Source organism: Mustela lutreola, chromosome 9 (genome assembly GCF_030435805.1).
Source record: "Mustela lutreola isolate mMusLut2 chromosome 9, mMusLut2.pri, whole genome shotgun sequence".
Classification (NCBI taxonomy): Eukaryota; Metazoa; Chordata; class Mammalia; order Carnivora; family Mustelidae; genus Mustela; species Mustela lutreola.
In genome coordinates this window covers 123,354,211-123,380,492 of record NC_081298.1, presented here as the reverse complement: position 1 = coordinate 123,380,492, position 26,282 = coordinate 123,354,211, and the positions used below count along the sequence as shown (strand labels likewise).

At 47.1% G+C, this 26,282-nt stretch overlaps 1 long non-coding RNA gene across 1 annotated transcript; it reads right to left on the bottom strand.

The window, feature by feature from the left end:
• Positions 1–9,683: 9,683 nt before the first annotated feature.
• Positions 9,684–25,285, bottom strand: LOC131808201 (uncharacterized). The gene is made up of 2 exons (XR_009344723.1): positions 24,691–25,285; positions 9,684–10,236 (listed from the first exon to the last, which is right to left on the bottom strand). It is a non-coding gene; the product is annotated as an uncharacterized LOC131808201 (long non-coding RNA).
• Positions 25,286–26,282: the final 997 nt, after the last annotated feature.

The following is a 26,282-nucleotide window of genomic DNA, read 5'->3' as shown; positions in this document are numbered from 1 at the left end:
AAAAAGCCCCAGCTTTGAAACAGAGAGCTGACTGGAAAGGGATAAGCCAGGGGCAGCTATTTGATCCACACACACCCACACCCACCCCGGCCCCTGGAGAAGTGACTGGATAAGGTCAGGGCAGGAGAGAGGACCCTGCTTATCTGTGACACGTCTGCCCGACCAGCCTATGTAACCTGGCCTTCTTATCAGGAGCCCTGTCGGCCACAGCAAGTGAGGGTCAGCACAGCGAGGAGGCTGGCAAGGTGGCTCCAGGTCCTTTTCAGGAAAATGATCACTGGACTATAGTGACAGCCTTCTGGAAGGGTTCCCTGGTGCCAGGCACTTCCCACCTCAATCCATAGGAGGTGGGACTTCCATTCTGAGCTCTAAAAGCCAGTTTGAATCACATGCTTATCAGTATGTCTCCTGCCCCAAACCTTCAATGGCTGCTTCCTACTGCCAAGCTCCGGTTTGAATTCCTCAGCCCCATACCCAGGACCCTTTACGATCTGACTGCAGTCTACCTTCCTGGTGTCACCCCTCCTCATGCTGGTCCCCCACATACAGCACCCTCCCTTGGGGGCACCTGTTGAAATCCTGCCCTCTGGGGGGCTTCCCTGGCCCATCCACAGCCTCCTACCCCACCCCACCTCCTGGAATGACCGGATATTTTATACCTGTCTGGTGTCGCCTTCCCACTCCATGTGGGGTTGGGCCTCCCATACTAACTGCATTCTTCTCTCTTGGAAGCTCCCTGAGGCCAGTCTCTCTCTATCTCCCATCCCCACCCAGCCCCCCACATTAAAGGAGTTCTTGGTGCTGTTATTCCCTCAGAGTCTCACTGTCTGTGTTCCCCTCCACCATCCGCATCTGCTCCCTCTCACAAGGCAGTGGGTTAGGGCCACTGGAAGACGCCCCTGGAGCTTCTTCCTCCGTGATGTTGCTGTTGGTCAACTCCAACATTTGCATAGAATTAAATTGCTATGAAGTCCTCGTGGGCCCCTCCCACCTGTCCTTACCTTGAACAGCTTGGTTTATCGCTTAGTACCAGTGCGTGGACTAGGGAGTCCGTGTGGTCATTCCTCCAATATGGACTTTTGGCCCAGAACTGCCACAGGAAGTAGGCGCACTCCTGAGTCAAGGAAGCTTTCTCTAACTCTGGCTTTTCTTCCAAGACACCTCCTTTGGTTCTCAACCTACCACTCTAACGTGTCCCTGGGGACCTCTCCTCCAACCCCTAAGTCCCTTTGGTCCTCAGCCCTCTTCCCTCCCTAATGGTCCCTTCCTCAGAGGACAGACCCACCCACTCCTTCTCCAAAGTTGTTGACCCCCAAACCTCCGGAACTCAAGTTCGTATCTCCCAGCAGTCTTCTGGGCACCGGTGATTGCACCTGCAGATGGCGTCTCAGACTCCGGGTGCTGTTGCCCCCAAACACCCCAAATCAAAAGTGAAACCCCCCTCCTGTACTTCCCTGTTTCTGCCAATATAACTGCCCAGTGCGAGCAGGGCCATCAAAAGCCCACCCCGTCCTCAAGTGCCCAGAGCGTTCTCAGAAGTGGCCATGCTCAGAGCCCATTCCTGAGCCACCCTTCTAGATGCCTATGGCCCCTCTGGCCTGGCTGCTGCCTCCCATCCCTCTTCCTCGGGCCACTCCTCCAGCACATGCCCAGACCCCCCTCTTCCCTGGCTGTCAGTCCACTTGATGTGCCCCAGCCTCAGCCGTGAGTTTCCTCCTTACCAAGTGCGTCTGCACGCTGAAGATGGACCAACAGACCTTCCTTCAGCCGAGTCCTGGGTCCTCACACCGTTCCCTACTCACAGTGGCCCTGGCCAGGCTCAGCTATTTTTCAGACAGAGACTGTCAGTGTTCTAGGCTAGAAAGCCCAGAGCCAGCTCTAACCCATCCCTGTCCTTCGGTGCCCAGATCCAGGCTCCCTTCTAGCATAACGACTCTGGCATCTCCCTCTTCAATTCTACCACCCTCGTTCCTCATCACCCTCAAACATCATCCCATCGTGACTCCCTCCCTCCACAGACTCCCCTGGGCTGTGGTCCCATTTCCGTTCCAGGGCTGAACACTTGGCTATGAGATATGAGACTCTCCCTCCACACCGAGGCTGAAGAGGGCGCTCATCAATCCTGTGTCCCGAGTGTGTGGTAAAGGTCTCCTCATATCACAGGTACTCGATTAATGAAGACTGCCGGCCCTTCTCCATGTGCAAAGTTGGGAGTGAATTACCAGGTGAACCCACAACACCTGTCCTCTTGGCATGGCTGACTGAGGGCCCACACGATGGGTCACAGCAGCGGGACTCCACAGGAGAGTTCAGACTGAGCGCTGTAGGACTTCAAAGAAAGAAGAGGTGAACAGAGCCTGGGCCTTCAAAGGTATCCAGTAAAACAGGTAAGTAGAAAGAGGGTGAGGTTAATGCAGAGAAGAGAAGGGGAACAGAGAGGAGAGTTCAGGAGGCAAAATGGCACAAGGCTAATAAAAGATAGTAAGTAGACCTGTTTAGGGAGGCCAGGACAGAGATGGTGGGCTGGAGTTCAACTCCAGGGGCAGATAAATACCAGGCTGATAACAATAATTTATCTACCTTTTATTGAGCATTTACTAGATACTATATCCTAATCTCTGTTTTATTCATAAATTATCTCACTTATTCCTTACAGCATTCTGAGGTAATTTCTGGGAGGAGATCCATTATATAGATGGAGAAACAAAGACACAGAATGGTTGTATTACTTGCCAGGGTCACACAGTGATTAAGTGGTACAGCAGGAATTCAAATCCAGACAGTTTGAGGCCAGATCTCACTCCCTTTTCTTTATCCTCAACAGCCTCTCCGGATGATCAGACTTGGTCTTTATCCTGACGGTAGCATGGAGATATTAAAAATGACCAGACAGAAAGAGAAGAGAAAAAAGGGCATCGCATACCCATCAGAGGCTTGGTTTTCAAATCTACAGTATAGATTTGAAAAGGAAGCTTGATGTCTATGGGGTTAATTCAGAAGCAAAGGGAGAAACAATGCTGAGAGGAAGCCCTGGACTTCCAAGGGAAACGCGGGTTTGAATTCTATCCCAGTACTGATCCAGGCAACTCAATCCTTTCTTGTTGACTCAGTTTTCCCATCTTTAAACTGATAGAACGAGGGTCCCTTCCAGCTCTGAAGTTCTAAGTTTTTATGAGGACTCTGCGATGTGAGACGTTGGCCACCCGAATAAACCCATGGCATGGAATCAGCCCCACAGCCTTTACCGACCCTTCTTGGTACAGCCTCTAATTCCTGTACCCTTGTTTGCACCATTGGTCACTTAGCATACACGGTCTCAGAATATTGTGCCACTTTGAGGGTGTGTCCTCAACTAACCCCACAGTCCCTGGAGACCAATATGGTTCTGGAGTCTCCTGTCTCTCTGGGTTTCTCTCCCAGCATCCAGCTCTGTACATGCACACAAGAGGTCTTTACTAAAGACACTGAATTCTGAATAACCTACAAGGTGTGCAGGACTAAGGTTACCTCATCTGGATTTTGGGGTCTGTCATTTACATCATACACTAGCTACCCAGGACATTGTCTTATGACAACCTGCACGAGCTTTTTACCCTTGCCACAGTCACAGACCCCATCCATGGATTCAAGGCCAACCAATGTCACTTCTTGGCTGAGTGATTCTTAATCCCTTTAAGTGTCCCTCATCTGTAAAATCCAACCTGTCATACCTACTCTCAATGGGATGAGAATTAATAAGACAATATGTGTAAATGCATTTTGTATTTTATGAAATGCTATATAAATATAAAGTAATATAAACTCCACAAGGGCCTGAACCAGGTTCAAGTTCTGACTCCAACATTGGATGACTTTGGGCTAGCCATTTAATCTCTAGGCTCTTTCATCCTCTACTGCATGAACTTCCTGTAAAATTTCTGCGCTCCAACTTGACGTGCTTTCCCACTCCTCCCCACTCAACTGAGTGATCAATTTCCTTCAAAGCCTGGCTTAAGAATCCTGATGCCTACCCAAGTCAAATGGATTCTTTCTTTTTTGGGGCCATCAGTTTAGATGACTCACACCTTTCCTGAAACTGTCCTCATCCTGATTATATCCATCTTCTCCTCCAGACATAGGGGTCAACAACCTTTTTCTATAAAGGTCCAGATAATAATGATTTTGCGGATGCCTGGGTGGCTCAGTCTGTTAAGTGGCCAACTCTCAGTAGCAGCTCAGGTCCTGATCTCAGGGTCATGAGATCGAGCCCTGCATTGGGCTCCATGCTCAGTGCAGAGTCAGCTGGGGATTCTCTCTCTCCCTTTCCCTCAGCCCCTCCCCTGCTCACGCACATGCACTCTCTCCCTCTCTCTCAAATAAATGTATAAAAAAATAACTCTTTTGGACTTTATGGGTCATATGGTCTCTGCTGCAACTAATTGATTCTGCTCTTGTAGTACGAGAGCAGTCATAGACAGTATGCAACTCAATGGACATGACTGTGTTCTAATAAAACTTTATTTATAAAAACAGACACTAGGCCAGAATTGACCACAGGCCATAGTTTGCCCATCCCTGCTCTATACTGTCAGCTTCCTAAAGTACTGGCAAGATCCTCTTTATCCCTGAGCCTTTACTTGTGGCCTCGAGATCTAAGCTCAGAGTCTAGCCCCAAGAGTTCCCAAATAATTAATAAACTAATAAATAGCAGTTATAATAACAGTGTCCTTTTACTGAAGTCCTATTAGATGCAAACTACTCGGAACTCTATAAGGTATCATCTATTTCACAGATGAAGAAAGTGAGGAATTAATTAATTTGTCTGCATAGCTGCTAAGTAGGAGAGCAGAAATTCACACCCAGGTCTCTACAAAGCAAAACCCCCATGCCACACTGTGTGCACTTGCAAACGTTAATTGCATTGAATTTGAGCAGTATGGTTGAATTAGGCATCTTCTAGCTCTCCCAGCAAAGCCAGCAAAAGAATTTTCATGTCCCAGCATGGCTTCCCATGCAGTCACAAGCTATACCACGTGAGAGTGGGGAAGCACATGGAATTCATTTGTCTCCTCCTCCCTTTCCCAGAGCCAGACCTCACGTCTGCTCTGGCGCACACAGCTTGGCAGCAGGCATCCTGAGACTGAACATGAACAAAGCCTGTCCAGGGCGGGGGGGCAGGCGGGGGGCGCTTGACCCTTTTGTGCCTTAAGAGCCTGACTCCTCGTTCTCTCTCTCTCAGGAGCCCAGAGTAGGAACCCCTGTGAGTGAACTCCAGGCTCCTGGCTTGGGGCTACCATTCTAGACTTTTAAAGAGCCAAAAGGAATTTATAGAAGGAAGAAGAGCAGACAGTAGTGTCAAGGGCCAGATCTGAGCTCAGGTACCCAACTTGCATTTCTCTAACCCAGTCTCAAATCACAGTTGGCTCCCAGGCCTTAAAAGGACAAAGATAATGGGGCACCTGAGTGGCTCAGTCGGTTGAGCATCTGTCTCTTGGTTTCAGCTCAGGTCATGGTCTCATGGCTCGTGAGACTGAGCCCCGCATTGGGCTTCTCTCTCTCTCAAATGGATAAATAAACCTTTTTTTTTTTTAAAGGACAAAAATAGAAACAAAGGAAGCACATTTAGGGAACAGGACTGAGGGTAAGGAACATCCCTTATGGGTAAACTATCCCCTCACATGTTCTAGGAGCAGGGGATGGTATGAAAAGTCCAGACTGAAAGTAGGTACTAGAGGCTTGTAAGTAGTCAATAGAATTTCATCACTACCTGTTGGAGAGCCACTAAAGCATTTGGCTCAAGCTGCTGAGATTGTGATTTTGGAAAAGTCCCCTGAAGCAGTGATCAGGAAGACTGCAGGTCAGGAAACCAATTGGGAGGCTGTTGTCATAGGGGAAGTACTTGGAAGCCCGGAAGCAAGGGGACAGCAGTGGGAATGGAGCCGGAGGGCCAGAGAGCTCTGCCAGCACTACCCACACACTCTCCACCTGTTCTTCCGCTTCCCCTATTCTTTCATTCATTCAACAAACACCAGTTGAGCCCTACTACATAAAACACTGTATTAAACACAAATAGACCTTTGTACTCTCCCTTCCCCACCTCACTCTTTCCTTTCCGGTCTTCTCCACACTTCTTATTCCTTCCCCTGATGTCCCCCTTTATGACACTTTCCCAAAGGGAACTCAGGAGCTGAGGCCCCACCCCCATATCTCCCCAGGAGCAGGGGGCTGGGGACAGGGCTCCTGCAGAGTCACTGAAGTCCAAGGGCCTGTTAAGCTATACCGAACTTACACAGAGGCCCCCAGAGCTCAAACTGAGCAGCAGTGCGGTCTGGCTGACCAGACAATTGTACTCAACTCTCCCCACCTGGTTTAAACATATATACACCATACCACCTTACCACTCATAATCAATTAGAAAAAGACAAAAATAAATACACCACCTCCTCCCATGCAATACTGGTGATCTTACCCCCTAGAGTGGTCACCAAACAAAAGTGGTATATTAGGGCCCACAGAAGAGAAAGCACTCTGGATATTTACAAGGGGTGTAATGCGGGAAGTTAGTTACATGAATGACTGAGGAGCTGAGGCTCTGCTGAAGGATCTCCAAGCCTCCTCCAACAGCTGGAAGCGACTCTCATCCCTGAGGACCAGAAGGACAAAAAGAGGGAGAGGCAGAGTTACCTGAGCCCAGCGGCCAGGGTCACCTGTCCAGAGCTTGATAGCTGCACGACTAACTGGCAGGAACAGAGACTCAAAAAGTCACTGCAAGAAATGCCACGAAGCTGAGAGAGATACTGTCACTTCCCTTCCTCTCATCCTCCAGTCTCCCCCCCCCCCAACATGTCCAGTGGCCAAGCCCAGACAGAAACCACTGACATGAAGCCTCCATGGTCAGACCCCAGGGATGCAGAGCAGAGCAAGAGACAGGCAACGGAGAGATCGGGGAGCAAACAGGCTGGTTTGGCTTTTCATTTTCTCCTTCCAGGTACCTGAGCCAGGCCTCCAGAAGCCCACTTTGCTTTGCCTTTGATCCACAAGATTGGAGCCTGGGAATCAAACAGAAGTCACGTAGTGACTTCTTCATTCTAGAGGCCAGATGCCACCTGGGCTTCATTCCTCTGCCCCTTGGATGGTGCTTCTGGATTGTCAGTCATTTGTTTCCAACATATAGTCCTTCTCCCTCCATCCTACTCTCCTTCCTTGCTTCCTCCCTTCCTTCCTCACTCACTCATTCACGTATGGGTAACTGGCTACCTGTCAGGCCCTGTGCTGGGCGCTGGGGACATGTTGGAGGATGAAAACTACTCCCAGCCATCCAGGAGCTCATAGCCTAGTGACGATTCCCCCAAAAAAGGGACATTTTCAGTGCAGGTCCGTATATATTACCTATATATTATAGGTAATACCTATATAATATAGGTATATTATATATACTGTATATATATTATTATTTATATATATTAAAGTAGAGGAAGGGATAGTCAGTGCTGCCTGGAGGATAGTTGGGAAAGGCTCGCAGAGGAGCCCATGTTTAGGCAGACTCTTAAAGAACATGTAACAGCTAAGTAAACCCACATAAGGCTTTCCAGGCAGAGGGAACAGCATATGCAAAGACATGGAGGCAAGAAAGAGAATTATAATCTGGTGGGGTAGAGAGGGTGTGACAGTGAGGTGATGGGGTGACATCAGATAGATAGACAGGGTCGGCTGATGGAGTGCCGGGGAGAATCTATCCCCTGGGAGCTATCCAAGTCTTTTAAGTAAGAGAGGAAGCTTGTCAGAACGGAGCTTTAGAAATATCCATGTGGCTGCAGTGTAGAGAAAGAACTGGGGTGAGATGCGAGGTTTGAAGTTCAGGGAGAAAGCTGGTGTCCATGCAGGAGTCCATGCATGCAAAAAAAAAAAAAGTGAAATTAGCATCTCTGAATCTCTGAGAGGAATTCACAAGGACCTTGTTAGAGTCAAGGTTTTGATGATTTGAAAAAAAGAACCAAGGAAGGAAGGAAGAGGGAGGGAGGGAGGAAAAGAGAGGAGAGGGGAGGAGAGAGGAAGAGAAAAAGAAAAGAGAAAACCTGCTCCAAGAAAGTAAAGCTGTTTTTCAGTAAATCAGTTGTCAGGGGCTCAGGTTGCTAAGTTACAGAGAAAGTGGAACAGCCCGCGCTAAAAGGAGCTTTGGGGGAGGTGGGTGTGATCAGGCAGGTCGCTCCCTCCTCCCGCCCAGAAAGTGGAGCCTTGCTCGCCCTCCCCCGCCGCCGCTGCAGGGAGGGACGGGGAGGCGCGCAGCTCCACCTCCGGGAAGTCCCCCGGGAGTCCCAGAGGCAGCGGCTAAACCAGAAGGGAAGCTTCCGGGCCTCGGCCACTTCTGAGCGGGAGCTGGGAGTGCACCTGTCGTTACTCACGGCGGCTGCGCGCAGGGCGCCTGTGCCCGCGCTCGGAGACCGGGAAGCGTCGCGCGGTTTTGTGGTGCACTGCCCCGAGCTCCACTCACTCTTTCACCGGTCCTAAGGGCGTGGCCTGTGGGCTTTCGGTATCTCTGTCCTTCCAGGTTTGCCCTGGGTAACCTAAGTGACTTTTTTTTTTTTTTTTTTTAACTCCATCATCCAGTGGCTTGACTACCACCACCTGTAGCTTCTTAACACACCAGGGGTAGGGGTGGAATGGAGAGAGCTGCACTGGAACAGGAAGGCCAGCCATGAGGGCTCAGTTTACTTTGCAAGGCCTTGGATGGACGGCTTTGCCCCTGGAATTCAACCTTGAAGCCGCATGCCTTAATTGTGTCTGGGTGCAGCCTGTGACCAGGAGCTCCAGGCAGCATCCTTTGGGCTCTGCTTCCCTGGGTCAGGATCAGCACGTGCCAGCTCGGGGCTCCTTTATAATAATAGTTGCCTGGAAGCAGAGTGCTCTGAAAGGTCAATAACATCCAACCTCCCTCTTCCACGTTGGCGTGCAGACTCCCTAGAGCCTTGGGGTGGGGGACAGGGGAGGTTAGGTTCCGCAGGGGGAGGGGATGGTGGGATGGTGGGAAGGTGGTGCTCCTGGAGGTAAATGCTTAGGGAGCTGAAGCCAGTATGATCTGCCTCCCAGGATCGGACTCTGAGAAGCAAAGGTGGGGAAGTGATGGGTGGCCTGGAACTAGAAGGAAAGACAGAAAACAGGGGGTCCTGGAGGGGTGGGGATTGTGAGGGATGATGGAGTCAAGACCCGATTGAGGAGAACAAATCCTAACAGGAGAGGTAAACTGAGTCACAAGGTCTGCAGCTACCAGATGGCATGGAGGAATAGGCTGGAGATAGAGTCACCACTGGGGGAAATGACATGGGCAGGGAGCACCTCGAAGAAGAAATGGATCCCTGAGGACATTACCTGCTGAGCTCCTACCTGAGCAAAGCCGCAAGGGACACAGAGTGGGCACAGAGAGGGCCACCGCCCTTGTCCCACCACCAGGGCTAGGGAGATCCTCACAGATCTCTCTAGCCCTGGTGCCAGGGGTTTATCTGTGCCTTTATTACTGAACTTTTACACTTATTCCCAAGGGGCTTTCTGCAACATAACCTCTGTGTGTGTGGGTGCCCTCACCTGCAAAATGGGGACCAAGGTAATCTCTATCTCACAGAGTTGTGGGAAGGATTCAAGCAGTTAATATACGGATCGTGCCTAAAACAGGGGCCGGCACATAGTAATTACTCAATGGACTACGATGCTTTTCATCATCACCTGCATTTTATTTCTGGTGCGAGGTGAATAGGGCATTAAAATCTAAGAGGCAGGAGCTCCCAGCCTGTTCAATAACTAGGGAACATAAAGCAGAGGTCAAATGTTTGCTAAGGCAATGCCACAAGTGGGGGTTGGAGCTGGGTGCAAACTCAGATGTGCTGATTCCACAGCTCGGGTTCTCTCTGCCATGTCCATTCATGCCTCTGGGTTCCTCAAATCCATGTTAATGACCTTTGCAGGAAGCAGCGGGAAGAGGACAGCTGTGGAGACAGAACACCAGGATCCAGGGTCGTACCTGCTAACTGGGTGACCTGGGACATGTGACTTCTCCTCTCTCGACCTCGGCTTCCCCGAAATGGATAACAGTACTGTCTCTGAGGGGTGTTGTCAGGAGGGTAAAGCTATCCCAGCAAACACAGCAACAAGAGCATTTTCTGTGTCTTGTCAAAGATCATCGAGGCATGTTGGATGGTTCTAAATCTTCTTCCCACTACATGCGGATCTGTCGTTGCTTCGTCTGGGTCCCTGTCTTCAGCCCTGCTGTGGGGAAATAATTTCATCTCAATTTCTGAAATACCTTTCTGCCCTTGACTCACTCTTTGTACTTTTATCTTCTTTCTCTCGAAGTTTCCAACTACTTCTGAGGTTCTAAACTTTATGTACAGTTAGTGTGTAAATGTGAGCTGATACCCAGGCCCTAAACTGCCTACTACCAAGGACCAACCCAGAGCAAAATGCAGGATTGAGTGGAGCTGGTCTTTGACTTCATTTTTGTCTGATCAACCTGGGGCAGCCTTCCTTCTCCCAGTTGCTGGCATGGGGTCCTCGGCTCTTCTCTCCTTCTAACCTAACCTGATGTCTGGACCTGATCTGAAATTCCTTCCCACTCAGGTGAAAGTTACAGATAAGCACTAATACTTCCCAAAGAGCATTTATCCTTTAAGGATGGTCAGAACCCTCTGCCCAAGCACTGAAATGCTCCCTGCAGAATTTTATTTTCATGCATCTCCAAAGAGAAGAGGTTTGATTCTAAGCACTGGGCCTTCCCCTCCCATGCAGGCCACTGGGACCCACGTACACATCAGCTGGGCCCTGGAAATGTCTCTGGAATGTTTCCTCACTTTGAGGGCAGTATTGTAGTCATATTTGTCATGTCTATGACATCTCTTATCTTTATATCTTAAAGAGCTCTGGGAATGTTAATTAATGCAAGACACACTCTAAAAAAGCAGACTTGCAGGCGGCAACCTCCAGCTACAACCACAGTTCCTTATAAACCTACAAGCCTCCATTAAGAAAGGTTTCGAAAACCTATGTCAGCCCTCCTTCCAGCAAAGAGATAACAGGCCCCGAATGTTTTGGACTACAGTTTGAATTATGTTCCCAGGTGATTTCTAAAAAGCATTTTGTTATTATGACTCCTTTTGTGTTAGGGCACCTATGTTCTTTTATGGGTTCAAGTTCAAGCTCCCAATACCAACTGCATGACCTTCGGCAAATCTTATGAACTTTCTGCCTCAATTCCCTTCTCTATAAAGTGAGATAATAGCCTATCTCTGGAGATAGTTGTGAGCCTTGGGTCAGATAATATCTGCAAAATACCTGCCTAGTTGTCTGTACTTAGAGGCACGGGGTAAAAGTCAGCTCCCCGCCCCCATCTCCATTCCCTTGCCACATAGGCTGCAGGACAATAAACAGAAAGATACATTCAGAACGATGTGTTCTAAAAAGAGGTACAGTTTGATTATTAAAAACATCAGGCACACACTCCTTCTGTTTAAAGATTTCAAATGTTCACCTTCACCTTTTTTGCCCTTTGGCAAGAAAGAGAAGGAAGGGCGCCTGGGTGGCACAGCTGGTTAAGCCTCCAACTCCTGCTTATGACTCAAGTCATGATCTCAGGGTCATGATCTCAGGGTGGTGAGGTCGAGCCCCCAACTGGGCTCTGTGCTCAGTGTGGAAAGTCTGCTTGGAATTCTCTCTTTCTTTCTCGGCCCCTCCCTCCTGCTTTCTCTCTCAAATAAATCTTTTTTTTTAAGATTATTTATTTATTTATTCAATAGAAAGAGAGAGAGAGCACAAGCAGGGGGAGCAGCAGGCGGAGGGAGAGGGAGACGCAGGCTTCCTGCTGAGCAAGGAGTCCGATGTGGGGCTTGATCCAGGACCCTGGGATCATGACCTGAGCCGAAGGCAGACACTCAACTGGCTGACCCACCAGGTGCCCTGAAATAAAACTTTTTTAAAAAGAGAGAGAAAGAGAAGAGAGACTAAGAGAACTGAAGAGAAAGTTGGGGAGACCAGTATGTGCTGGTCATTGTGTTAGACACACCAAAATAAATAGATCGCCTTGAACAAAGAGATCATTTACTATCTACAAAGTGCAGCTATTTTAACCTGAGCTGAGCTGTAATGCATAAGGAAGAAACAGCCAAGCGTGCCCCACTTGGGAAGCACCGTGACTATGTCAATGTCCGTTGGTGCAGTTGGCATTCATCTCAAGATCACAACAATGTAGAAATCTTGTTTGGTTGGTTTTGACCTTCTTTAACCTACTCTGGGTGCTCCAGCAACCTAGACCCAAGGAGGTTGGGCAGGCCAACGACCCCAAATTACTAACACCCCTTTTTGATTCAGGGTCAGAAATCAGGAGAGCACGAGCAGTGACTGAATCCAAAGACCAAATGTGAGGCTACATTTTGGAGGCGAAGCAGGAAGTTAGGAGCCAAGGCCAGAAAATAGACTCACAAGCTGGGATGGGGCCACGATGGGGTGCTGGCCGGATAGAGCAGTCAGCGTCACCTGATCCGGAAGGGCCAGGCCGGGCCAGGCATAGAGCAGGAGCCCAGGGCCAACCCTGGAAAGGGAAAGGAGCGGATGGAAGAGGGGCAGGGCCCAGGAAATAGCAGAAGCTGAAAACACGTAGAGCAACAGGTGAAGGTCAGAACTGCATGTCTACAACCCCACTGCCAAATCCAGGCGTGAGCTGCAGCAGGAACAGAAGCCAAGACTCAGGTCCAGGGCCCGTGCACTTCCACCAGATGGGGAACGCTGCAAGAGCCGGGGTCCCGCCTGCCTGGCTCACGGCCTGGCACTCAGAGCCTTTGGCAGGCCCACAGTAAGAGCTACATAAATACTAGTCGTCCTTGCCATTGCCAAAACTGGCAGAAGCTCCTGAGTGAATGAGGTGAGAAAGTCCAGAGGTGGAGTACACTGAGGCCAGAGCCACTGAAAGTGGGCCTTTCTCCATCTCCAGGCCCTGGAGCTCACCCCTGCAGCCCGACACGCCTCACACCTTCCCTCTGTGCTGCCCTGGGTTTTCCACGTACTCGCTTGGTTTCCTGCCGTTGTCATGATGAATTTCAACATATTTGGAGGCTCTAAACACTTGAAATGCATTCTTTCCCAGTTCTGAAGGCTGAAAGTCTGAAACGAGTCTCCCTGGGCTGAAATCAAGGTGTTGACTTTAGAATCCTTTCTTGCCTTTTCCAGTTTCTGGTATCTCTTGACATTCCCTCCTTTGTGGCTGCATCCATCCAGTCTTTGCCTCTGGCGTCACATTGCTCTCTTTCTCTCTGTGAAATCTCCCCCTGCTTCTCTCTCACAGGGACACTACAGTGGCATTTAGGGCTCACCTAAAGAATCCAGGATAATCTCTCCATCACTGGATCCTTAATTTAATCACACCCCCAAAGGCCCTTATTGTTTCTTGGAAGGCAGCATGACGTTTTAGGGATTGGGACCTGATCTCTCCAGGGAGCCATCATTCTGCCTCCCCGGGGGTCTAAAGGCCCCATGGCTGGGTGAGGATTCCAGCTTGCCTTCCCCTGGAGTGAGGCAACAGGGACCCGAGTGTGATGAGGAGGGGAGCAGAGCTGTCACCAGGGCAGAGGCAAGATGAAACCGGGCAGAGCAGGGACCCTGGAGAGGCTGGCGGGGATCACGTGGCCTCAGGCAGGCTGACGTCAGGGAGCCGTGGGGCAGAGTGGAGCTCAGCACCAGGATCTGGGCTGGGGCACGTTCCTGGCCTCCAGGAAAAGGCCTGAGTCACTTGGACACCGGCCAAGGGAAGGAGGAGGCCAAGGCTTGCCCGACTGCACTGGTGGGTTCAGAGCCATGGTGGGGCCTCAGGCTGAGGGCCCTTCCCCAACCTCCCTCAACAGGGGGCCCAGCTGGGCCACGCTGACCAGGATGCAGTCTCTGTCTTTGACGAGCTCACATCCTGGTGGGGAAGGCAGGCATATTAAAAGTGTCCTATTCGTAACACACACATACTTATGTGGGTCCGAGGGAGTATATAAAAAGAACAGCTATTCTACTTGGGGCCAAAGAGGGGTGGATCCAGAAAGTTTCAAAGAGATGAGACAGTGGGTTCCAGAAGGAGTCTTCTAGGCAGAGGTGGACATAGTCAGGTGGGGGATAAGGAGGCACGTGGTGGTTGGGGAAACCACTCATGACTTTCCGTGTTTCTTGATTTCACCTTGCTATAAGACAAGTGGCTCCTTCCCCAGGCAATCAAGCACCGCAGGGTCTTCAAATCACCGTGGAGCCACAATATAAAGCAGAACTCTGAAACTGGAGTGAGAAGACATAAGCTCAAATCGTGGTTTTGCCCTTGACTCATCCAGTGACCTTGGGCAAACCACAACCACCCTCTGAGGCCCACTGCATTGTCTGTAAGATGAGGGCAGTAACGTCTTCCTCAGGGGATCATTTGGGGATTAAGTAACACAAGGGAAATAGTCTGAAAATCCAATTAATGTTGGTTTCTGTCCCTCCTGAGAGGGAAGGCAGTTAAGCCCAACAGACCATCACCAGGGTAAACGTTCTTCCTGCTTGGCCTGGGAAAATGGGGTTACTTAATACCTTTACGGGCATCGAAATCATTTCACCTTACCATAAACTTAGACTTGTTTTCTCAATGGTATTTTCTTCCCTGTTCTTGTCTTTACTCATGCTCACATGAAAACCCTGGGGAGGATCCACTTGGTCCTTTCACACATGCATCCTTTTCAATTTTGCTGATCTGGGACTGCTCATGCCTAAAAAGAAAGGGGTCTCTCAGACATGGTGGCATTAATAAATAAACACACACACTCTTGACCTCAAGGATCAACTATCACACTCCATCATCCTGACTTTCTGGAAGCAGGGCCAGTGTCCTCCACCATGGGTCTCTTGACCACCTCCATCATGCTCCCAACAGCCCACGTCCAAGAGCAGCACCATGAAAAGACCTGCAGAATCTTCCTAAGGGGATTAGTTAAGAGTATGGATTTGGAGCAAGAGACAGCCTGGCTTTAAGTTTTGGCTCAGCCATTGGACCTCAAAGCCTCAGTGTCTTCTTCCGTGAAATGCAATATAGATACTCAGGAACACACAGACAGGAATTTTTTAAGGAGTAAGCAAGATATTTCTAAATTGGGGCACTTGGGTGGCTTGGTTAGTTAAGTGTCTGATTCCTGATTTCAGCTCAGGTCATGATCTCAGAGTCAGGAGACTGAGCCCTGCATTGGGCTCCATGCTGAGCATAGAGCCTACTTAAGATTCTCTCTGCCCTACCCACCCCGTCCCCTAGCTTGTGCTCCCACACATACTCTCTCATAAGTAAAATTAGATAAATAAATAAGTAAATAAATAAATAAAGCAAGCCCCAAAAAAGATATTGGAAATTACTCAGCACTGTGTAGGGCTACTATCAACTGGGCTGGAAGGGAAGGGTTGGGAACAGAGAGAAGCAAATGTTATTTAGAAAGCCAGGAGGAGATGGAATGGTGAAACCCTGCTTCCCACTCTGCCATGCCTTCCTGTGACTGGAGCACAGGGGCAAATCCAGGGTGTTGTGATCTCCTGGGAAGGCAGCTGGTACCAGAGGATTTTCCCAGAGGCCTCTTTTCCAGGGGCTCCAGTGGGACCTGATAGTCCAGCTCCTAGAAAGCCATTCTCTTGACAAAGGCAGTACGGTCTCCAGTTCTCTGATAATGCAGAGAGATAACAAATGAAGTCATTAGCATTGTTGCTCTGAATATTTAACATCTCTCTGGAACCTGAAGGAATGAAGCAGAGGGCAGGTAACTTCGGACAGGGGAAGTGGAGTGGATGGATAGATGACCACCAAAAATACGCCCACATCCAGAAGCTGTGACTATGACGTCTTTGGAAAAAAGAGTCCCTGCAAATGTATTCAAGTCAAGGATCCAAAGATGAGATCATTCTGGATTATTCGAGAGGGTCCTAAATCCAAGAAGTGTCCGTGGAAGAGATACACATGGAGAGGAGAGAGAAGATACAGAGGGAAGCCCTGTGAAAGGGAGATGTGCCTGCGTCCCCCACCAGGGTGTGAGCTCGTCAAGGACAGGGACTGCATCCTGGTCAGCGTGGCCCAGCTGGGCCCCCTGTTGAGGGAGGTTGGGGAAGGGCCCTCGGCCTGAGGCCCCACCATGGCTCTGAACCCACCAGTGCAGTCGGGCAAGCCTTGGCCTCCTCCTTCCCTTGGCCGGTGTCCAAGTGACTCAGGCCTTTTCCTGGAGGCCAGGAACGTGCCCCAGCCCAGATCCTGGTGCTGAGCTCCACTCTGCCCCACGGCTCCCTGACGTCAGCCTGCCTGAGGCCACGTGATCCCCGCCAGCCTCTCCAGGGTCCCTGCTCTGCCCGGTTTCATCTTGCCTCTGCCCTGGTGACAGCTCTGCTCCCCTCCTCATCACACTCGGGTCCCTGTTGCCTCACTCCAGGGGAAGGCAAGCTGGAATCCTCACCCAGCCATGGGGCCTTTAGACCCCCGGGGAGGCAGAATGATGGCTCCCTGGAGAGATCAGGTCCCAATCCCTAAAACGTCATGCTGCCTTCCAAGAAACAATAAGGGCCTTTGGGGGTGTGATTAAATTAAGGATCCAGTGATGGAGAGATTATCCTGGATTCTTTAGGTGAGCCCTAAATGCCACTGTAGTGTCCCTGTGAGAGAGAAGCAGGGGGAGATTTCACAGAGAGAGAGAGAGCAATGTGACGCCAGAGGCAAAGACTGGATGGATGCAGCCACAAAGGAGGGAATGTCAAGAGATACCAGAAACTGGAAAAGGCAAGAAAGGATTCTAAAGCCAACACCTTGATTTCAGCCCAGGGAGACTCATTTCAGACTTCTGGCTTCCAGAGCTGGGACAGAACACAGTTCTGTTGTTTTTGTTTGTTTGTTTGTTTGTTTGTTTTATCAGTTTGTTAAATTTATTGAAATTAAATTTTCATTAAAATTATTTTTTAATAAAATAATCCATTATTCTGCCAATTCTGTTGTACTCAATACACATAATAGCTGTTCGGAAACTAAACTTCTTTTTTATTTTATTTTATTTTATTTTATTTTGTTTTATTTCTTTCCAGTGTTCCAAAATCCACTGTTTATGCACCACACCCAGGGCTCCATGCAATACGTGCCCTCCTTAATACCCACCACCAGGCTCACCCATCCCTGCACATACTTCCGCTGTTTTAAGTCATCAAGTTAGTGCTAATCTTTTACAGCAGCCACAGGAGACTAATATAGGCCCCCAAAGAGGTTGCTCTTGCTCTCCTAGTTTTTTTTAAACTCCTCTCCTCTCCCAGTTTAACAACTGTCTTATTTGCCTCATGCCTTCAGTTTCTCATGGCCCCTTTCTCGAAGGACCTGGAACAATAACCCCCATTTATCCAGCATCTATTACATGGCAGGCACTAAGCCAAGAGCTGCACACGGGCTGTGTCGCTAATCCATGCAATAGCACTAGGAGATGGGTAGTGAGGCCCAAAGAAGTTAGGTAACTTGTCCGGGATAACACAGCTGGAAAATGCTAGAGCTGAGATCTAAGGCCAGCTGTCTAATTTCAAAGCCTCTGGCCGTAGCCCTAGTGTCTCATTGCCTAAATGGAGGCCTTCTGGTTGATTCTCAGTTCCCCCAGAAGCCTATTAGTGCCTCCTACAAATAACAAATGTTTATTACGTGCCAGGCATTGTGCTCAGCACTTTATAGACATTATTATATTTTTATGGTCAAAGGAACTCCATGATGTAAGAGCTATTATTATCCCTTTGTATAGACGAGAAGCTAGTGCTCGTGGTAGACCCAGTACCCGATTCCTGGGGGTCCCGGATCGGTGTCATTCCCTCTGATCTGCTCTGCCTCCATTCACACAAGCACACTGGGCTGTAATTTGACTTGGACTCGGTTCAGACCTCTGAAAGGCTCCTGTGTTATCCAAAGCCTGGAGGACTTCCATCAGGCGTATGTGTGGAGCTTGCTTGTCAGTTTCCAGAGAGTTCAAAACACCCACCATGCCACAAAAATATTCCACTGCCCAGACATTCATAAACACCCTGCCCACATTTTCAAAAGTCTCTCTACCTAGTCCTATCGGCAACCTCCTCCTCATTAGAAAAGCTGAGAGTTACATCGCAAAATTAATATACAAAAAATTCTGAAAAATATAAATTGCGACAACACAGGTCATTATTAGTGATGGTAATATAAAGACAGGATGGAAGGAAAATGTAAAAGATGACAATTAAACATAAATCCTAAGTAAAGCCTTAAAAAAAGAAAGTGTCTTCACGGAGGCGAGTGGAGGGAAGAAAGCCAAGGAAAAAGAGAGAATGAGAGGAAAGTGAGATTGTCCGTATTTATAAACCCTGAATAAACTCTGATTTATTTAGAGTCAGTGGTAATTTGCATACTTTCCTATGAAATGTCAAAAAACTTAATTGAAACAGCAAGCCATACAGCATGGCCAACAGGCAACAAAGTGCCTTTGGAAGTGAGTTTAGGATTTCCTGGATCATCTCAGCTCTTTGAGGGGGTTTGGGAAGAAGGAAGAGTCCAACAAAAGGAAGAAAGAACTCTCCTACTTCCAACAGAAGTAGAATAATGATAGAAGAGGACCAGGGGCCGAAAAACCTGGGCTTCACGGTTTGCGCCTGACTCATTTGCTGTGTGACTTTGAAGAAGACACTTGCCTTCTCTGGGCTTCAGTTTCTCCTGTCTGCTGATGATTCCTATGGTGCCTTCAAATTCCATAAGGACTTTTTTTTTAACTTTTTTTTTTTTTTTAGATTTTATTTATTTATTCGACAGAGAGAGATCACAAGTAGGCAGAGAGGCAGGCAGAGAGAGAGAGAGAGAGAGAGAGAGGAGGAGGAAGCAGGCTCCCCACCAAGCAGAGAGCCCGATGTGGGACTCAATCCCAGGACCCCGGGATCATGACCTGAGCCGAAGGCAGAGGCTTTAACCCTCTGAGCCACCCAGGCACCCCCACAAGGACATTTTTAACGGCTATAGAATCATGACCCTGTTTTTTATTTTGTTTTTGCTTTTCTTCTCACAGTCTCAGAAACAACTAAGAGAATGAGTCCAGGAGATAGAGTTGCTGCTGAACACACCCGTTTCTCCAGAAGGCAAAACCACACAGACATTTGGTGAAAAACCTTCAGACAAGAGCTCTATCTTGGACCCAAATCCTACATTCGGTGGTACTACCCTCACGGTGCCGGCTGGAGCAGCTTTGCTAGGGAGGAGGTCCAAGGAGGTCTCTATCTGAATTTCTTCATTGCAACACTCCCAGAAAGCCAGCCTTGTCCTTAAACCTGCAAAGTAAACATTCTTTCCTGCAAAGGCTGGAGTTAGCCATCACCTAAAGTCAACTGAACTCCTTGAAAGGGAGAGCTTTCATGGTTCATCACTCTGCCATTCCCTGCTTTCAAAATGAAAACAGACATGGGGGTCCCCGAGCAGATCACTCCAGCCTTTGATCCAAAATCACGAAAGCTATGGGCTAGATTCAGAGTTATGTTTCATGGCTGGTACAGACCACAGTCTGGGGAGAGAAACACCAATACACACAAAGAGGACCAAGAGGCAAGGTTCCGGTAGGAGGAGGACGGGGGAAAAAAGGGTGTCTCTGGGGTGCCTGCCACAGAGGGATGGGTGCTATTGACTCGTTCTGAGAATTTTACCCAGAAGTCCAGAATTTACACTCACCAATAAGCATTTCTTGCTTAAACATTTATCGGAGTTAACATATCTTGTTAATTAAGATGCTCCTTCATTATTATGTTAAATATGCGTCTTGCAAAAAATATATATGTGTGTGTGTGTGTGTCTTGCATGTACATCTTGAATCCCCACCTGGCTGGCAAGTTCTTCAGAGGAAGTGTCACCTGCTTGGTTTCCAAGGCCAACAAGATGCTGGGTGCAGAACTGAGCTGAGACAGGAAGACTGCCCTCGCCAGGGAGTCAAGAGCAATTCCTCACTGTGCCCCCAAGGGCCCTCTCCCACTAATCCATCCCTGTCCACTTCTGTGAACCACAAGAAAGCATTTCCTCCCCCGGGTCTGGGAAGACTAAAGAGGGCACTGGGGAAAGTGTTCTTAGGTTCCTACATAACTCAGACTAGTCTGGACCCCATCTCAGACTTTTTGAATAATGGTTAACAATGATGAGAGCTGACATTCATTGCATTGTTACTCTGCAGGCATCGCTAAGTGCTGTATTTCACAGCACAATCCTCATGAAAACACTACGGGATAGCTACTTTGATCATCCTCATCGTACAGACCCTAATTACACAGCTAAGAAATGGTGCACCCGGGACTCAGATCAGGGCTGCCTAATTTGAATCCTGTATTTTAAGGTCTAGGATATTCTGCTTCCTGAATTAGTTTGTGAGTTCCTTAAGAGTAGAGATCCTGTCTTTTTCTTTTCTGTACTCCCACAGAGCCTAGAGGAATTCTGAGCAACAGTGGACTCCTGGCATCTACCTGCTAACTGACTGATCAGTGAGAGATCCATGCCCAGGGCAGTCAAATATCAGAGATAAGACTGACAGAAGGACAAAGAATGATCTTGGAAAGAGTTTAGGAGCTGCTTAGAGCCAAGGCAATTTTGGGTAAAGGAGTATAGATAGAGAGGACCTCGCTAGGCAATACTCAGAAATTTCCAGAAAGGCTTGGGAGGGAAGGGGTCTTCTGTCCTCTGAGGAAGACTCTCCAAAGAGTAATGCGGCATCCAGATATGGAAAAGCACAGGACTGGCTATGAATCAAACTAGCTATGAATCATCCCTCTCATTGGTGTCCACTAAGGAGCCAGTGTTGCTCTTGGCAAGAAAGCATTCATCTGCTGTTCTCCCTAAATTCCATTTTAGAAAAATGCAAAGTGCTCAACTGTTTATACTCTTCAGGTGATTGGCAGAAGTTTCCTTCCTTTTCTTGAATAAAAGATGTGTAGGATTGGGGCACCTGGGTGGCTCAGTTGGTTAAGCACCTACCTTCAGATCAAGTCATGATCTCAGGGTCCTGGGATGGAGCCCTACATCAGGCTCCCTGCTCAGCGAAGGAGTCTGCTTCTCCCTCTCCCTCTGCTCCTCCCTCCCCTTGTGCGCTCTCTCTCCAAAATAAATAAAAATCTTTTAAAAAGAGAGAGAGGTGCAGGATTGCAGCCCCATTTTCCTGATGGCTTATGTTCCAATATTTTATTTGTAAATCAGTTATTTGGAACTGAAAACATATTTCACATAGGGAAACATGCTATTTAAAGAAGTTAGAATCTCAGGTAGGTCCCAAAGGTCTTTTTCTACCCATTTTTAATAGTACTGAGTTTGATAGTACATATCACCTGCAAATAGTCACATGCTATAGGAAAATGATTTCCCAATTCTAACTCAGCATGTGAGGACAGGACTCCCTCTAGGCCTTGAAATAGGGATTCCTGAGAATGAGAAGGTGAGTGGCAGGCAAGATGGTGCCTGATAGCTTTCTAAGTGGGTTTGGAGAGGAAATCAAGAGTTGAGGGCATAAGGTCATGACAACCTTATCAAGGAGGACACATCTGCTGAAACAGAGAGTTTACCAACATCCATGATATCTGTTGGCTCAGGATAGCACACATAAGTCGCACTTTGACCTCCTTTAGAGTATCTTAAACTTCAAAGGGATTTCTACCGTATCGGCCCAGTAAATCTCTGAAGGAAAGAGATAAATTATTCCCTAGTTCCAGCTCCAACCCAGGAGATATTATTCTATGTTAAGGGGTAGGAGTGACTCCAAGAAATCACTTATTTATTTAAAAAAAAAATCACAATAGCTACTATTTTTAGTACTAACTCTATGCCAAAACCCTCATAATTTATTATGTTTTAATTGATCAAATTCTCATAACACCCCATGTGTAGATTTTTTATTAGCATCACAGAGAATATGAGAACAGTGTGATCAAGTCACTTGTCTTAGATCACATGAATACTATGTGGAAGAATCAGGATTCAAACCCTAGACTCTAGGCTATTAAAATGTTATGATATACTTCTTTTGTTTTTCCAGAAAAAAAATTTTAAAAAGATACTACAAAGGAAAGCTTAAAATAAATATGTTAAAAATATTTATTTGTATTTAAATGGTAATCTTAAAAAGTGATATCCTGGATCAAGCATATCCTGGATCATTGAGCAGTCCAATTATAACTGAATCCTGTCACAATTTAATGACTCCCTTTTCTGCTTGTTTATGTTAGATTTCTAGCCAAGAGAGGGCCAAATACCAGTATGGCACGTTGAATGAATGAAGGTTTTTTTAGTAAATTCAACAGAGACAAATCTTGGGAGAATTGCTTCCTCATGCAGTCGTACAGCAGATAATACAGGCATGGCAAACTCTCAAGAATTGCCCTTAGCTACCGTCCTCACACTGGAAGCAGATATATTACATAGGTTCCATCTTACTGTATCCAGCATTACACTACATGTTGACTCATCATTTTGAGAACCAGCTACCTGGCTGTTAAACTTCTTTAGAACCCAGTGAGAATTGTTAGGAAAGAGTTTTTCTCCAGGTCTTCTCTTAGCTATTCTTCTTTCTTGATAATACAATGAGTAGTCATACATATCCTCTAGAATTGTCTTATCTGTCTATTTAAAAGAAGAAATTCTAAGAAACAAAGACAGAAACCTAGTTCAATCCTCCCATATGAGTAGCACATCCAACTTGTTTATGAAAATGAAAGAATTGTGAAGTTGAAGGTTATTACAACACTAGAAAAAGAGGGACAGCAGGAAGCAGAGAAAAAGCAGTACAAAGAGAAAACACAAGATATGAGATTATAGCAATAAATCCAAATAATCAATTATCAGTAATCACAATAAATGTAAATGGACAAAACTGTCCTCTTAAAAATACAGAAAATATTACATTGGAAAACATTATAATTCCAGATACCCTTTTTATAAGAGACTTGCTGGACTCTAAGGATGCAAAAGGACAGAAAATAGAAGTAATGCAAAAAGACAGAACTGGCAAACACCAAAACAACAACAACAACAAAAACCCTAATGTGGCTCTTATTAATATCAAACAAATGAGCTTAAGATAAAAAAAAGTACTATTAGAAATAAAGTGAGCCACTACATTTTGATAATAGTTTAAACCCCTCAGGGATATGTAAGAATTCTAAACATATGTATTTAAAATTCAGGCGCCTGGGTGGCTAAGTGGGGTAAGCTGCTGCCTTCAGCTCAGGTCATGATCTCAGGGTCCTGGGATAGAGTTCCGCATCAGGCTCATCTACTTGTGGTCTCTTTCTGTCAAATAAATAAACAAAATATTCAAAAATAAATAAAATAAAATTTACATAGAAGGGGCACCTGGGTGCCTCAGTCAGTTAAGCATCTGCCTTTGGCTCAGGTCATGATCCCAGGGTTCTGGCGTCAAGCTCCTCATCAGGCTTCCTGCTCAGCAGAGACCTGCTTCTCCCTCTCCCTCCTTCTCATGCTCTCTCTCCCTATCTATGTCTCTCTCTCTCTCTCAAATAAATAAATAAAATCTTTTAAAAAATAAATACATAAAAAATAAAATAAAATGAAATGAAATTCACCTACGAGGAGGGGCACCTGACGGGTTCAGTTGGTGGAGCATGGGACTCTTGATCTCAGGGTTGTGAGTTCAAGCCTCACGTTTGCTGTAGAGATTAGTTAAGAATAAAATCTAAATAAATAAATAGATAAATGAATAAATAAAATTCATGTAGCAAGAGTCATTTGAAATGAAAGCCAAGGAGAAGGTCATGACAGACAGAGGAAACATTATACACCAAAATCCAGAGATACGGGAAAACAGCACATACAGATATCTAAAGCGCTGGATAGCTATACTGAGAAACAAAAATTAAGACATTAGTAGGGGCAATGATAGCACATCTATTGAGCCTTAGTTTCTGTGACACTTTCATGTACCGAAAAGAGAAATTAGACCAAGTTCCTCTTGGACATAAAAGCAAAGCCACTAGAAAAAGAAGACTATATTCCTAGGGAGTAGGGATGGGAACGGTTAAAAAAAAAAAAAAAAAAAAAAAAGCTGATGGTTTCATTTTCTCTGGAAAATCCCACATTGTAGATTTCCAAAGTCCCAGAGTAATTCACTCTGGTGATGTCATTTGAGCCTCAGATGGTTGCACATCCTCAACAGTCATGTGACCAACACCCTTGGGCTCTCACTGAGAGAAGCCGAAACAAGATGGGCCATGTTGCTTAGCCTCGGTGTGCTGCTGGAGTTCCTCCCTTTCATAATTAGGATCTGACTTGCGCCACGTAATACAAAGGGAGGAAGAAAGGAGAAAGAAAAACAAGGGTGAAAACTTTCATATTAATGCCGTGACCTAATGCATCCATTTGATTTTAGCTGGCAAAGGAAGCAGAAGATCCAGTTTGGCAAAAAAGATCAAGCATGTTTGCACAATGGGGTTCTGAGCTGGGAGCGTCCTTTATAAATGATCAGTTTCTACTACGACAGGTAATTCGCTCCATCATGAACAAAAGCACTTTAGTGAGTAGCCCAAGAGTCTTAGGAAATAATGTGCACTTTAGAAGAGACCTGCTTTTTTAAAATTCCAGACCATTTAGATAATGTGGGTCCTTTGAATTTGGATCCCATTTTGGCTGATAGTTTTAGCAAAGGAATCACCTAAAATGCAGGGGGAATCGACACTTACCTGCCCATGCTTTATTTTGGTGATCAAACCTGGAAACTGAGGAAGAGCAGCTGGAGGGATGGGGGAGAGATTGTCTCCTTTTCTGATGTCTTCAAGAATGTCCTTGTCTGTGAATGAAAACTGCATTTGGCTTTAATCACAACACAGATTATTTTCCACATCAGAGAAGGTGGTGACAGGGTCCCAAACCCCGTGCCCTATTTTGTCTCCAGCTATCCATGTTTGTCCTCCACACTGTAAAAGCTCATGTCTTCTCTCCTCTTCTTTGTTCATTCCTCAATTCTTGTCTTGCCCACAGAATGCCACAACTTATGCAACCCAGTTCTTTTTGTAGAAGCTGCTTTGTTCTAATAACTCCGCAGGTATTTTTCAAGTGCCTGCCATGTGCCAGCCCTGTTCTAGGTGCTAAGAATATAATGATGAGCAAAGCAGACAGAAATCCCCCTGTCCCTGAGCTCCATTTGAGGATCATCAGGGAAGGGGCTCAGAGGAATGCTATCTGAGCTCTGAGTCATGGAAGTCAAGCCCAAGGAAAACACCTGGAAGGGTGTTCCAGCCAGAGGGAATAGCCCAGTGTAAAGGCTATGAGAGGAGCACTGGCTCTGTACATTCCAGGGAAAAGGAAGGAATTCAGTGGCGCACACATGCGCGCGCGCGCGCGCGCGCACACACACACACACACACACACACACGAGCACCGCCACAGCAGCCACCTTTTCAGTGTGCCAGGCTGAGGGAAATGAGTTAACTGCATCTTTTTTAATGCAGGAAACGGATGGCCAACCCTCTGTTTTTATAGACTGCATTCTAACACCTTCTTAACATGGGTTCCCTTCCAGTAAACATAAAATTCACGTACCCTCTTTCCAAATTCTTGGGAATTTCAAAATCAGTTTAGTCATGAGAAACAAAGCAAGGTGATTTCAGAATGTTTCTTCAAAACTTTCTTCCCCTTTGGTCTGTACTCTCGGACTTGCAGGACTTCCCTTGAGAAGCCCTGCCGAGTTGCCACAGCCTGGCAGTTGCCACGGCCAGGTCCGCGTACCAGCCTCCGGCCCCATTACGGGAACTCAAATGGAAAGGAAAAGCAAACAGCTTAGTGGATGGCCAACATTGGTCTTTACAACTATGTGGACGGATTGAGTCAAGTGAAGGAGAAGAGTGTAGGGTGAAGAGAAATCTTGCCTTGCTTGAGATAGCAAAGCTAGACCCAGCGACTAAATGTTTCAGATTTAAAAAAAAAAAAAGTTCTCACTAAAGATCAGGACCTTCTGACAGTGGAAGCAACAGACACCCAGCACCGCAGGTGAGCTGTGTGGTAAACAGGAGCTTGCCCTGGGTCCCAGGTCCCTTCCCATATGTTTGTCCTATGAGCTGATTTCATCCTTTTTTTTTTTTTTAATATTTTATTTATTTGACAGAGAGAGATACAGAGAGAGAGGGAACACAAGAAGGGGGAGTGGGAGAGGGAGAAGCAGGCTTCTGCCAAGCAGGGAGCCCAATGCAGGGTTCGATCTCAGGACCCTGGGATCAGGACCTGAGCTGAAGGCAGACACTTAATGACTGAGCCACTCAGGCACCCCTGATTTATT